Genomic DNA, 13,716 nt, shown 5'->3' on the forward strand with positions numbered 1-13,716 from the left:
TGGACGACAACCTTCCTAAGCTGGTGACTCAAACAAATTACCGCTCAAGTCCAATGGCAAGGAAATGCCCGGGATGACTGGGAACAATGCCGAGATAAGCGGAGAGCATATACAGCAGCTGGAATTCCCAAAGGGTCATCCATTTTAGTGCTGATCAGGCTCAAATAATTAGCTATATATATATTAGACGACAAGCTTGTTCACAGAAGTTCAGGACACTTTTGTGCATCAGTTCACATGTGGAAAACGCCCTTCATGTGTAGCATCCGGGGCTGGAGGAACCACTGAGAAATATGGAGCAGTAGAAAACTTGAATACAACCACTCAGAACTGTTCTAACGATTTGGAGGAAGCCGGTTAAACCCGTTCGGGGTTAGTGCCGTTTCCATTCCATAACAGGTTGAACCTAAACTGCTTAAGGAGGAGATATTGGCCAGGCGTAGAGGTGCTATCACAGGGACTCATCAGAATCACCCAGTGGTTGACCTTGTTTCCTGACTAGGGCAATGAATGCTAGTTTTCCCCACTCCCACCACATCCCATCCCCCTAAACTGGACACAGTAGGGGTGCTTCAGTACCATATATGTCGGTGCAGTTGGACTAGGCTGACTTTGCCTAATGGATTGAGGGTACTGGATTGACAGTTTCTTGGCTGCTGTTTCCGACTGATAGTACAGGAGCCCTAACTCTTTAGTAGCGCTTAGAGCGGCTGCTCCATCAACAGTTGTATATCCCATATGGAAAGGGACCCTGCGCTTATACCCAGTGGACTTTCCTGAGGCCACAATCCTGTGGGTAAGGACAGCTGATGGTCTACTTGTATTGCATGTCTGATGTTCTGCATAACCACTTGTCCAGCACCCCCTCACTTACCCTAACTGAAACTTTTAAATTAAATAAAATGAAATGACAGTTCAAACAAAAATTACGTTTAAACCAGGACCAAACTTAAAGAAAACCAACCTGCCTCCTCTCTTGAGGCTTGCATTTATGAATATCCACGGGCTTAGAACTAACTTAGATGATGTTGAAGCATTTCTCCTTGTAAACACCCTGGATATCTTAGCATTAAGTGAAACTAACCTACACTCCTCCATTCTCTTTAACCACTTTAACATGCCTGGTTATCTCCCACTCTGCCCTAAGGACTCAGACAGACACATGCATGGGCTTGGAGTCTATATTCGTAACACCCTCCCCCTGATTAGAGAAATAAAACTAGAATCAGACGACCAGGCCTTGATGTGCTTCAGACTAGATATGCAACATAATATTAGCTACTTGTATTTTCTCTACCGCTTTCCCTCAACCTAATAAGCAAAGTCTCTGACAGCATAGATATAGCACTCTCCCTCGATACTAGCGCACAAGTACATGTATTTGGTGGCTTGGATTTTCTAATTACACAGACGTAGCTGGTACCACAACACATAGCTTCTCTATATCTCATTCCCTATCTCAAACAGTTACATTCCTGACACGTTTTCCAGACCAGCAAGACCAACATGCCTCACTTCTAGATCTATTCCTGACAACAGTTCCCGATGACAGTACAACAAATGCCCACTGCCCACTCGGGAATGCTGATCACGCTGTAATAATAGTAGAAATCACCCTAAATTCTCGCCCTAAAACTGAAGACCCACTACTCAAAACAACGAGGTATTACAAAAAGGCTGACTGAGAAGCCATCACGGAAATTCTATAGCAAGCCCCACTCTCCCCAATGGTTTACTTCTACTTGAGCAGCTGCCATTGCTCAAAGGCAACATGCGTTCCGCAGATTCAACCGTAATAAGTCTAGTTCAAACAGACAGAAGTATATATAAGCTAGAAATAATTGTAAGAGAGTAATAGCAACAGCTAAGAGAGAATTTACTGAAACCACCAGAAAACGCATCGAAGCACAGAAATTAGGAACCCGTGATTTTTGGAAAATCGACAACAGTAAATAATGGGCAGCCAACGATTCCCCCACTATCAAACAATCGTGAGGTTGCTTGCACGGCAAAATCTACTTGCCAGTCGATTTGCCTCAAATTCCACACTGGACCCGGCACACCACTCCCTCCCAACTTTCCTTTGCAGACAGACACCACACTAGACAATTTGAAAATCATTCCTTCTCAGGTACATGGTATCATAAAAAACCCGACCAGATCTCACCCCGGCTGTGCTATTAAAAAAAAAAATGCTTTGCTGCGTTGCTCCAGTTCTCTCCAAACTTTACAATAAATGCCTTAACGAATCTTGGTCTCCCGACTGCTGGAAAACCGCTTCTTTGGTACCAGTCTTCAAGAATTCTGGTGAAAGAACTGACCCACTAAATTATCGCCTCATTAGCCTCCTCCCGCTTTTCACCAAAATATTTGAGTTCTTAATTAATCAAGCCCTAGTCCAACACCTAACAGCTGCTAAACTCCTGACCAACAAACCATATGGATTCAGGCAAGCCCGTTCAAGAGCAGATATCTTAACTGAAGTCTCTAAACGTATATACCGTTCACTGGACAAAACAGAGGAGGGGAGGGAAGAGCGGTAGCCCTTGATATATCTAAGGCATTTGACAGGGTATGGCACGATGGTCTTCTAAGGAGAATTAGATCATATGGTTTCACTGGAAGAATTCATAATGTAATTAAATCCTTCTTAAGTAATAGAAAAATCAAAGTTGTCCTCGACGGTCGTACATCTAAACAATATGACATAAACGCGGGAGTACCTCAGGGGTCTATCCTTGGGCCTTTATTATTCCTGATATTCATAAATGATCTCCCTGATAAAATTGTTTCGGAGATGGGTATATTTGCCGATGACACCACTCTCTATAACAGATATGAGGGGAAAACAAATGAACACATATCCAAGGAAATGGCAGAAACACTAGAGGATGACCTCCAATCCGTAGTGGAATGGGGACAAAAATGGATGGTCACATTCAATGCTGCTAAGACTAAGCTTGTTTCCTTCAATAACTACAAGAAACCTTCTCTGCCACCAATAGCAATGGCCAAGAACACATTGCCTGAAAGTACTTCTTTTAAACTCCTCGGCCTAACGTTTACAGGGAATATGAACTGGAATAGATACATTGAGAGCATTGCCAAGGCTGCTACAAAAAAGGTGGGCTCTCTCTACCGTGCTAGAAAACTACTTACACCTGAAAGTATCCTTCACCTCTATAAGGCCACCATTTGCCCATGAGTTGGAAAATTACATTGAGAGCGTTGCCAGGACCGCTGCGAAGAAGGTAGGTTCTCTCTCTACCGTGCTGGAAAGCTATTAACACTCGAAAGTATCCTATACCTCTATAAGGCCACCATTCACCCACGTATGGGGTATTGTTGTCACATTTGGGCTGGTGCATCTGCTGCTTGTCTCTCACTCCTTGACTGGGTCCAAAAGAGAGTCGGCAATCTGATAGGTCCTGAACTGTCATCTAAGCTTCAGCCTCTGTCCCATCGACGAAATGTTGCATCCCTCTGCCTGTTCTACAAGTATTTTAATGGTGAATGCTCCAACGAACTGCAAACACTTGTACCTCCCCGACGTAACTACCCCCAACAAACCCAACAAGCAACTAAGTCCCACCCCTTTACAGTAGAGATCCGTAGGTGCAAGAAGGCCTTTTACTCCAATAGTTTCTTCGCCAGAATTGCAAGTTTTTGGAACTCCCTTCTGGGATTCTGCTTTCCCAACTGTACTGACATGCAGAAGTTCAAGTGTAATGTGAACAAACATCTTGCTACTCATCTCCTTTCATAAAGCCCCACAAATTGTGTCCCTGATAGTAGCCCCCTACTTCAAAGTAGCACTGTGCCTTGTTTGGGGTGAAAATTGAATAAAATATATATATATATATATATATATATATATATATATATAAAAAATCAAATAAGAGACGTGTTGCATTTAACTTTATTTTCAAATTTCACACAACGCCTTTAATGGATAACCTACCTAGACTTTCAAATCACGCGCAACCATGCGTAATTATCCGGCTACAGAAAAACCTCATCATCAGGTGGACTTTACTTAAAATTCTTCCATTCAACACCATATAAGAATAAGAGGAAAATATATATATATATATATATATACACACACACAGATTGAAAAAGGAGTGTATATCTCCGAAATATATCTTTCGTTTATTTTATAAAAGTAAAAAAAAAATTTGCGTTGTTATTTGGCTTTAAAAAGTGTTAAATGTAACATGTCTCTTATTTGATTATAAAATTTCACTTTAATGGATAAACCTACCCAGACTTTATATATATATATATATATATATATATATATATATATATATTGGCAGCAAATCATTATTCAAGCACATCTGATTGAAAACGACATTGGGATGCCGTCAGGGCCAGTTGCTTTACTGGAATCAAGGTTCTTGATTAGCTTGACAACCTCATGCACGGATATTTGTATGTTACCTAGCGTGTTCTGTGTTATAGGAGGAAATATGGGGAGTTGATGGCCTTCGTCACATAGGGTAGAATTAGCTGCAAAGTTCTTGACAAATAGTTTGGCCTTGTCTGACACTGACGAGATGACCTCTGGTCCATTGATAATGGTTGGGATAGAACGCACATTTCTGTTCAGGATCCTATTTGTTATTTGCCAAAACTGGTGGGAACCAAGCCGCTGATCAGCTACTTTGGATTTAACAGACTGAGCATATAGCTCTCTTGCATTTTTTATTACTCTTTTACAGTGGTTGCTGGCAGTCCTGAAAGCAGCTTTAGTCTCAGTGCATCTATTACGTTGGTAGCTATGGAAAAAGTGATTTCTGTGCGCGATAGCAGCAGCACATTCTGGAGAGAACCATGGCTGGCTGTTAGGTTTTTGTTGAAATCTTTTAGATGGTATGAATCGGTCTATGCCTACAATTAACGATTCGGTCAGATCTGATACTATAGAGCACACATCCTTTTTAAATATGGAATGCAGAGGTAAATCAGATATGAATGTACGGAAGCTATCCCAGTCAGCCATAGAGTATCGGTATACAGTACGTTGGAGGGGTACGTCTGGGGACTTATTACATTTCATTTTTATCTTAACTGATACAACGGAGTGGTCGGAGGATCCTAGAGAAGAATTAATGGAACATGAACATAGCTCAGGGGAAGTTGAGAGAAAAAGATCTAGGAGGCTTGCATATTGACCAGTAGTATCGGGTACTCGGGTGGGTTCACGAACAATCTGAATGAGAGTCGCCAACCTGATAGGTCCTGAACTGTCATCTAGGCTTCAGCCTCTGTCCCATCGACGAGATGTTGCATCCCTCTGCCTGTTCTACAAATACTTCAATGGTGAATGCTCTGACGAACTGTAAACACTTGTACCTCCTCGACTTAACTACCCACGACAAACCCGACAAGCTACTAAGTCTCATCCCTTTACAGTAGAGATCCCTAGGTCATAAGCAATGGCAAAATCATGACAAAACCTTCCCTCATCATCTGTCTTATTTGAATGGGTCAGCCATTCCACGTTATGGACGTTGAAGTCACCACAGATGTGAATGTTAGCCGAGGGATGTGCAGACAGGATGTGGTCTATTTTCTCAGATATACTCTTAAAGATAGTAACTCCGCTGTTATGGGGCCGATAGAGTGCAAATATAAATGCAGTGGTGTTAGCAAGTGCAACCCGGAAGCACATATAGGGTAAATTAGGATCTTCTCTAGAGATATCCCTGCCACATAATGCAAGCACATATTCCATGCCCATGGCGATCTTGGAGGTCAGATTTAGCTGTTAGAGTATCCGTTAATTATGAACTCATCTAGGGAAGTGGTCGGCCCTATTCCAGTTTCACTTAGAAAGAATATGTCCGGTTTCATCTCCTGTAATTGGGTTTCAACCTCTGGAAGGTTGGAACGTAGACCCCTGTATGTTGGAGAAGGAGACCTGGTAGTAGTGGTCTACGTTGGAAGATAGGGTTCTAGGTTTATTTGAGTTTTTTTTCTGGAGATAATTCATATTGAGGTTTTGGGATTTGTGGAACAGGTTGGCATACTTGATTAGAGCAGTACAGAGAGGGAAAGTAAGAGAGAAAAAGACAGGAAAATTTTTTTTTTTTGTAGCACATGAAAAGGTAAAGCCGTAACAATTACCCACTAGTATGGCATCGAGAGGCCCCACCAGAGACTACTGCTTGGTCCAGAATCTATTCACCAAATGGCAATACAGCAGTCCCAGTATTTTGCGCCTGCTGATAGGACAGCCTCCTTAGTGGTCAGCCCAGACAAAACGTTTACCTCCAGCACCCTTACTAGTGACATGGCCATAAGGATAGACATAGAGATAGAAAATTTCCGACATCTCAGACTACTGTTCACCAAGTACTACTGACCTGGCAAGCAGCTTTTTCTTCACCCTTTGTCAGAAAAATAACTCATTTGAATGAGGACTAAGGAAGTAAAAGGAGAAACGAGAGTTACTGGAGCTGCCGATAACACATCCACTGTATTATCTACTCTCCATTTTAAAAAAAAGGGGGGGCAGGGGAATGGGTACAAGTGACTTATTAATATGTAAGTAGTAAAGTCCGGTGTTAAATTATCAATTCAGGACACTTTTGATGATAATCTCCCCTCCCATATTAATGGGTGGAAGTTTTTTATCAATTTGTAAAGTCGGCTTAATTTTACATTCAAGTTTAGATAATTATTCAAGGTTTTAATTTAGGAGGTTCGTTTTCATAGGTGACTTTTTCTTTGCTAATGTCACTGTGTATTATATTTCGAATATAATTGAAAATAAGATTAACTATATTAGATGGTTTGATCGGCTTCTCGAGGCTATCGCTCATTTTAAAAACTTTTTATATCACGTGGAAATCATTTTTTTTTTTTTTACAAGGAGGTTACCACTTATCAAGGCCCGGAAGCCACTCAGGGATAAGGGTTATTGCATGTACAGTACGTTGTACGTTAGTGTTGAGATTTCTTAAAGTGTCTACTTAAGGGGGCGGTTCATCAGGAATTTGTTTACGTTGGATTTGAAAACATCCAAGTCGTAGTCAGGTGGGAAACAGACAGACGGGACAGAGTTCCACTGGCGTGCTGTTCTAAGAAAGAAGCTGTGTTCATGGAATCAACGTTTTGATTTAGGCACAGATAGAGAGTGGGGAAAATTTTTCACAGTGGCTTCAGCTAGATGGGTGTTTTACGTAAAGGATTGGCGAGGGGAGACCAGAGATTGGAGCTCAGGCGAGCACTTGCCATGGAAATAACGGTAAAACAAAGACAGGCTCGCAACGTCTCTTCCAATATAAGCAAGCTTGCAGTAATAGTATAGATTAAGTATAAAATTTTGTACAAACATTAGTCATGGTGAAAGTAAATTTTTCACTCATGGAGGATTGTTTCCCGCATACTCGGATTGTTTATTGTTGTAATCGAAGAAACTGTCACCCCTAGTATTATCTAACTTTATCTAGTGTAATCACAGCACATAATCAAATCCCCATGTTAAGAATGAGTTTATAGATACCAATGTTCTTGTCTTGGCACAGCACATTCATTTTGGGTTTTGGGTTCGAATCGTGGTGTGAGAGGTCTTTTTTTTTTTCGATTTTTTAAATTTTAATATTGAAGCAGAGTTATTTAAGCCATTTTTCACATGTTTTGTTTTTTTTGGGGGGTAATTTTTCACGTTCGTTTTTCTGTTTTTTTTACTTCGCTTATTCATAGGTTTTTATTAACAACCCCCACCTCCGCCCGACCACACACACTGAAAAACACCCGGCCCGGGCAACGCCGGGTATTCCCCGCTAATCTATAATATAAATTTCACCTGTCTGTTTAAATGTATATTTGTATGTCTGCCTAAGACTTTTGACAGAAGCAACAAATTTTCACAAGATCAGTATTAATTTATTTTTATTTCGGACTAATATTCTCATCTTTATTAGTTGTTGCTTTTTATCTTTTATTGGTTTTGTTTATTCACAACTTTTCGGCCAACTATTCCTCTGGCCTTCGTCAGTAAGCGCAACGGATAGGAACTTCGAATCTCCTAACTGCATTCTCAGCCATCACTGCCATCCATAGTTGTTGTCGTCTCACCACATTTTTGGCCAATTAACCTCTGGGTGGGATTGAAACCGCTATCTCCAGACAATGCTCATCTGGAACTGTAGAGATTCAACGTCTCTATCAACTGCGCCACGGGCCCCGAAGGGCGATCAAAGTTGAAATTCAGAAAACAACTAATAAAGATGAGAACAATAGTCCGAAATAAAAATAAATTAATCTCAAAAATGAATTCCAATTAAGGAATAATATAAGATTAGTATTGTTTTGAAGCTCAACCCTTCGGACGACAAATATTGAAAAATTGTCTAAAAAAATCAATTCCTTTACTTCAACTGCGCACTTTTCTACAAGGAGGGGTCACTTTTTTCACATTCTTTTCCTGCTTTACAGTATGGGTTTGAGCCTGCCTGCTTACTACCACTTTTTTTTTGTTTTGCTCAACACACTCGGGCAACGCTGGGCACCATGCTAGTAACAATTAAAGTCACTCGCAAGGAAAAACATGTAAGCGTGACACAGAAAATAACACACACGCTATCGTATTAATATGTAGATCGATTTTGAACTACCAGTAAAAGTAAAATTTACAAACCCCCCACTCTCTGAACATTTAACTTGTGTTTATTATGGTAGTCGGGGGCCGGGGGATAACAACTCTGTTGTTAAATATTTAGAGATTTATAAAGAAGTAGCGAGGGGTACCCGGCGTTGCCCGGGTGTTTGGGGGGGGGGGTAAAAAAAAAAGTAAGTATGAGGATCGAACCCGAACCGTTGAGGCAAAGTTGTAAATTAAAGTGTGAAAAAAAACAAAAAAACGTGCGATGTTAATCATTGCCCCACCGCGAGATGCTAACGGAGACACGTTTGAATTTATTTAATTACTTGGATTTGGCAGGTGCCCGTTTTAATGAGTTACTGAGGTCAAGTTTGACTGCAGGATAGTATTCATTTACTGCTGAACGCTTTTTTTCCCCCACCCGCAAGATGTTATAGGAAAAAGACTAACCCACATGCAGCGAGCGACAAATATTGAATATTTATCTTCCCGAAATCGAGCAAATTAAATAGACAGGTGAGCTTCATTGTTAACTGTGAGATATTACGATTTATATGTGATATAAAAAGTTGTGAACCGACCAACCGCTTCTCTGAAAGAAGCCTTTTGTAGACACACAGAAAAAGCGAACACACATGCATACATACATACATACATTTTCGTTTTTATATTTATAGATTGGAATCGGGAATTGTATCGGAATCTAGACACTTGATTGCTGCAGGGTCTTTAGAATTTGCCCTATGAAAGCTGACTCAAGAAACTTAACTGTTTCTCTCTTGAGTATCGACGATTATGCAGTGATTTCATTTTGGCCTACAATCTAAGGAGATTGTAAATTGTCATGACGATATGCCCAAGGACCTATTATTCACTTTTGTATCAGATAAAGGTCTACACCACAAGAAACCATTTTAACACAGATTTTGATTGAACCAGAGGAGTGCAACTTTTTCAATCAGAATCTCTGGGTTTTGGAATAGACTACCAAGAGAGGTAATAAATGCACCAACAATCTATCCATTCAAAGTTAATTTAAATAAGTACTAAGCTGCTATATTCTCTCCTGTGTAAATTTCAACCACCCTTTCTGTATGTAGTAATTGAAGTTTGTTTTATTTTTTTGCCAAATTGAATTGAAATCAAAAATAAGTAATTTGAGGTAAACATTTCTTTCGTAATTTCATCATTAAACATTTTTGATTCTGCAGAATGTGATCTGTCATTTCTTTACTGTCTCCCAGATCTTCATTCTTTCACTACTTTGATTGACTAAGTCATCTGGAAGCCAAGAAACGTTATTACATCACAGCTTTGTAGTTTATCAAAGTGTTAATAAATTGGCTTTTTATATTTGATCGTTACTTCAAAAAGCTGGAAATTCTATTATTAAATGACTTTCAAAACATCGGAAAATGGTTTTCAATGTACGATCTGAATGATCCATTTTTTTTTTTGCTTTTTACATCCTATTTTTCTTCTTCAGCAACCTGAAGTCACGATGTGCTTGCTCTTCGCAATTTTAATACAAATCAAAAACTGTATTGTCCCATCACTAGTTATTGTATAATCATTTGTGACCACCTGATACAGCCTTTGGTTACTGTAGCCACACCCCAAGGGCATTTTATTCGGCCATTGTTGTTTCGCTGGATTGATCTGATTTTGATTACACCTGTGTAAGCTTTTGCTGAAAATGACCTTTCTGGTAATTTCAAGTTAGTTTCTTTTATATGCATGCCAGGCTTAGAATTTTTTATTCAAATGACCTCTTGGTACATTTGATAATTATTTTATTGACCTTGCAGATGCACGCCTTGGACAAAACAGTTTTCGGTATACAAGGTGGTACAATAAAATCATGATTCCATTTCCGTTTGATGAAAACCGGTTTTCTTTTTTCGTTGCAGAATATCTACTAGTGGACTAGTTGTGTACAAATCCCAAGAGCAATAGGAGCCTTCTATCATGTCTGAGAGTGACACAATGCTCAACAAACGAGATTGGAGATGTGCCGCTGTACAACTCCTGCTCTCTACCGATCCAAGTTATGACAACAGGACCATTGCCAGCACCCTCAAAATGCATCGCTGGATTGTCATGAACAACAGGGACATGTGTTATGTAATGGATGGCTGGAACCATCATACATAACTGAAAAGAAAAAAAACTTCTTTAATAAAAGATTTAAAAGAGTGGGCATCGAATAATCGATTGTCTACCAGTTGAAAAGAGAAAGGGCTTACGTCATAAACAGAGAAATCAGACGACGATTTTTTTGTTTACAAAACAAAGAAACGTGACATTCCTCGTAAGCTCTGGAAGTACAGATATTGGCATGAGTGGTAAATTCACGTGTCCGTCAGCTGAAGATAAATCGGATGATCATCTGAGGTCAGGAACTGGCAAAGAAATTGTCAAAACGTGACTAAAGAACGCAAGTTCTATTATTGATCAGCTGATTGACAGAACGCGTGGATAGGAAAAACAAAGCGACAAAATGCCAATAAAAACGGTGAATCTAACGAGAAGAAGCAGAGAGCTAGCAGAGAGAGGAGAAACAAGGGGCAGCATGTGTTGCTGAAGACCGGATCGTTGAAACGTCATTTCCCTCCTCAGAACACTGTGAGAACACTGTTACCATCGCGGTGAACTTCAAAACCACCAAAAGAAAAGAAAAGACGAACTGTTTTAAATTGTAAATATATTGTAAAATATAATTTTATACAAAAACAAACGCAATTGTGACTTACGTCTTTTAATGCATATTTTTAAGTTACGGCTGATCGTTCTAAGTTGTCAACCGCTTTGTTTTCAGGTTCAACGTTGTTATGACATTTTTGACAATTGACGAGAGGCAAGATAAGGAAAAAGTGCCAGTCTAAGGTGAGATAACTCACTAGTCTTTACTCGTTGTCATAACAACCGCTTAGTAAACAAGTGAACCCACGGACGACCGACGTAATTAAAACTGCTATGTACCATAGCCAGGGAGTCCTACGCACTACTATGATTTCCCAACCTGGGGGCCACTCCACAATACTACACATGCCCAGGGTGATGAAAAAAAAGTTTCCGGTTATGGTTATAGTCTTTGGTGTGGTTTCAAGCGAGGGCCGCATCATGCCACCTCACATCTTCAAAGTTGGTTTGAAAGACAACACTCTAGAAGTGTAAGCCATGTTTAGTTTCAGAACAGTTTCCGATGGTTCGTAGTTCTACACAAGTACTGAGAGGTGACTGGTTTGCAGTAGACAGAACAGTTTCCGATGGTTCGTTGTTCTGCACAAGTCTCGGCAGTTGACTGGTTTGCAGTAGGAATCCACAGAAAGGTTTAATATTGATGGAGCAATTCTGGTTTCTGATTGGTTGGTAGCAGAACGTGAATTAATTCGATTCGTCAGTTCCTAGCAGCATCGTTTATAAATAGAATCTCCCGACTGTGCGGAATCATACTCCATTATAATCAAAAATATTGCAACAAACACTGACCTGGTCATACATCAAGAACATCACCAACATGACCTCCCACAACACTGACCTGGATGTGCTGAAAGTCAACACTGTACCTGGATATGCTGAAGGGTATACAATCAATTCTGGTTTCTGATTGTGTGTTTTTTTTTTTTTAATTCAATTTTCACCCCAAACAAGGCACAGTGCCACTTTGAAGCAGGGGGCTACTATTAGGGACTTAATTAGCGGGGTCATTATGAAGGGAGATGAGTAGAAAGATGTTTGTTAACATTACACTTGGTTGGTAGCAGAACGTGAATTAATTCGATTGGTCAGTTCCTAGAAGCATCGTTTATAAATAGAATCTCCCGACTGTGCGGAATCATACTCCATTATAATAAAAAATATTGCAACAAACACTGACCTGGTCATACACCGAGAACATCACCAACATGACCTCCCACAACACTGACCTGGATGTGCTGAAAGTCAACACTGTACCTGGATATGCTGAAGGGTATACAATCAGGTAGCCGCTGGTAGACCTTAGGTGTGGCAGCAGGAGTCGGCGCCACTCCACAAGTCTAAAGGAACCTAGGCTTGGCTTCTGAAGGAGTGATATGACGTTGTACCCATCTCTCACTGCCCCACCTCCTTCCTCAACCTGATCCTGCAGGACTACTTCATTTGGTCATACGTCGAGAACATCACCAACATGACCTCCAACAACACCAAAGCCAACCTGATTGCTGCTATCTGCTGAGTATTTGCCGAGCTCCCACCAGTGCTTGTGGGAAAGGCATACTCCCAGTTCCAGACCCGTATCAAAGCGGTGATTGAGGCTGAAGGTGGCTACATTGACTAGATGTCAGTTCTACTACATAATCAAGTTACCTAAATTGATATTTTTCAATAGAAGTTTTAAAATAAAGCTGTAGGGTTGTTTTCTTTAGGGGGGGACGATTTTATCGTTCCAACGTGTATATTGGAGAAATTGTAGACAAAAAAGCAAATAAAATTTCAACCATACACAAAGAAATGACCCAATTATTTTTTTTGTAAAAAAGAAAAGTTTTTATTTTTGAGAACGAGCTCATTCAACAAGTACGTTACAGTTTCTTTTTTCAAATTTAGATTTGAAAATTAAATCAACTTTAACTGCGGACAGGGAATCAGGTAAAGTTATTATTTATTAGATTTTTCATGTTCTTGTCCAGAATTCAACCTAAAAGTTTAAAAGTCATGTTCCAAAAATCACATAAATTGATCAAGGAAATTTTTTTTTAACTAAAAAAAAAATCAAATTTTATGATGAAGTGAGACATGTTTTGATCCGCCATGTATGATCAAAATAAAATTCAATGTTTTTTTTTTTTTTATGTTTGAATATTTTTAACCTGGAATCGCTGCTTTCTGTCCAGTCCTAAGAGACAATGGATAACCCCTGTAAGGGTACCTGCATAAGTACTTAGGATAGGGATACAAAATAATTTTAAAATTAACAATAACAATAGAAAATAAAATAAACATACATTTGCATAAATTATCGGTGCTAATGCAGAGAGTGATCCGCGCTATTTTTGAAATCTTATTTCCAAGTTTAATTAAAGTTTTATGATATGTTTTTTTTTATTCAATTGTAAGGT

Source organism: Euprymna scolopes, chromosome 46 (genome assembly GCF_053919585.1).
Source record: "Euprymna scolopes isolate OS-2025 chromosome 46, ASM5391958v1, whole genome shotgun sequence".
Classification (NCBI taxonomy): Eukaryota; Metazoa; Mollusca; class Cephalopoda; order Sepiida; family Sepiolidae; genus Euprymna; species Euprymna scolopes.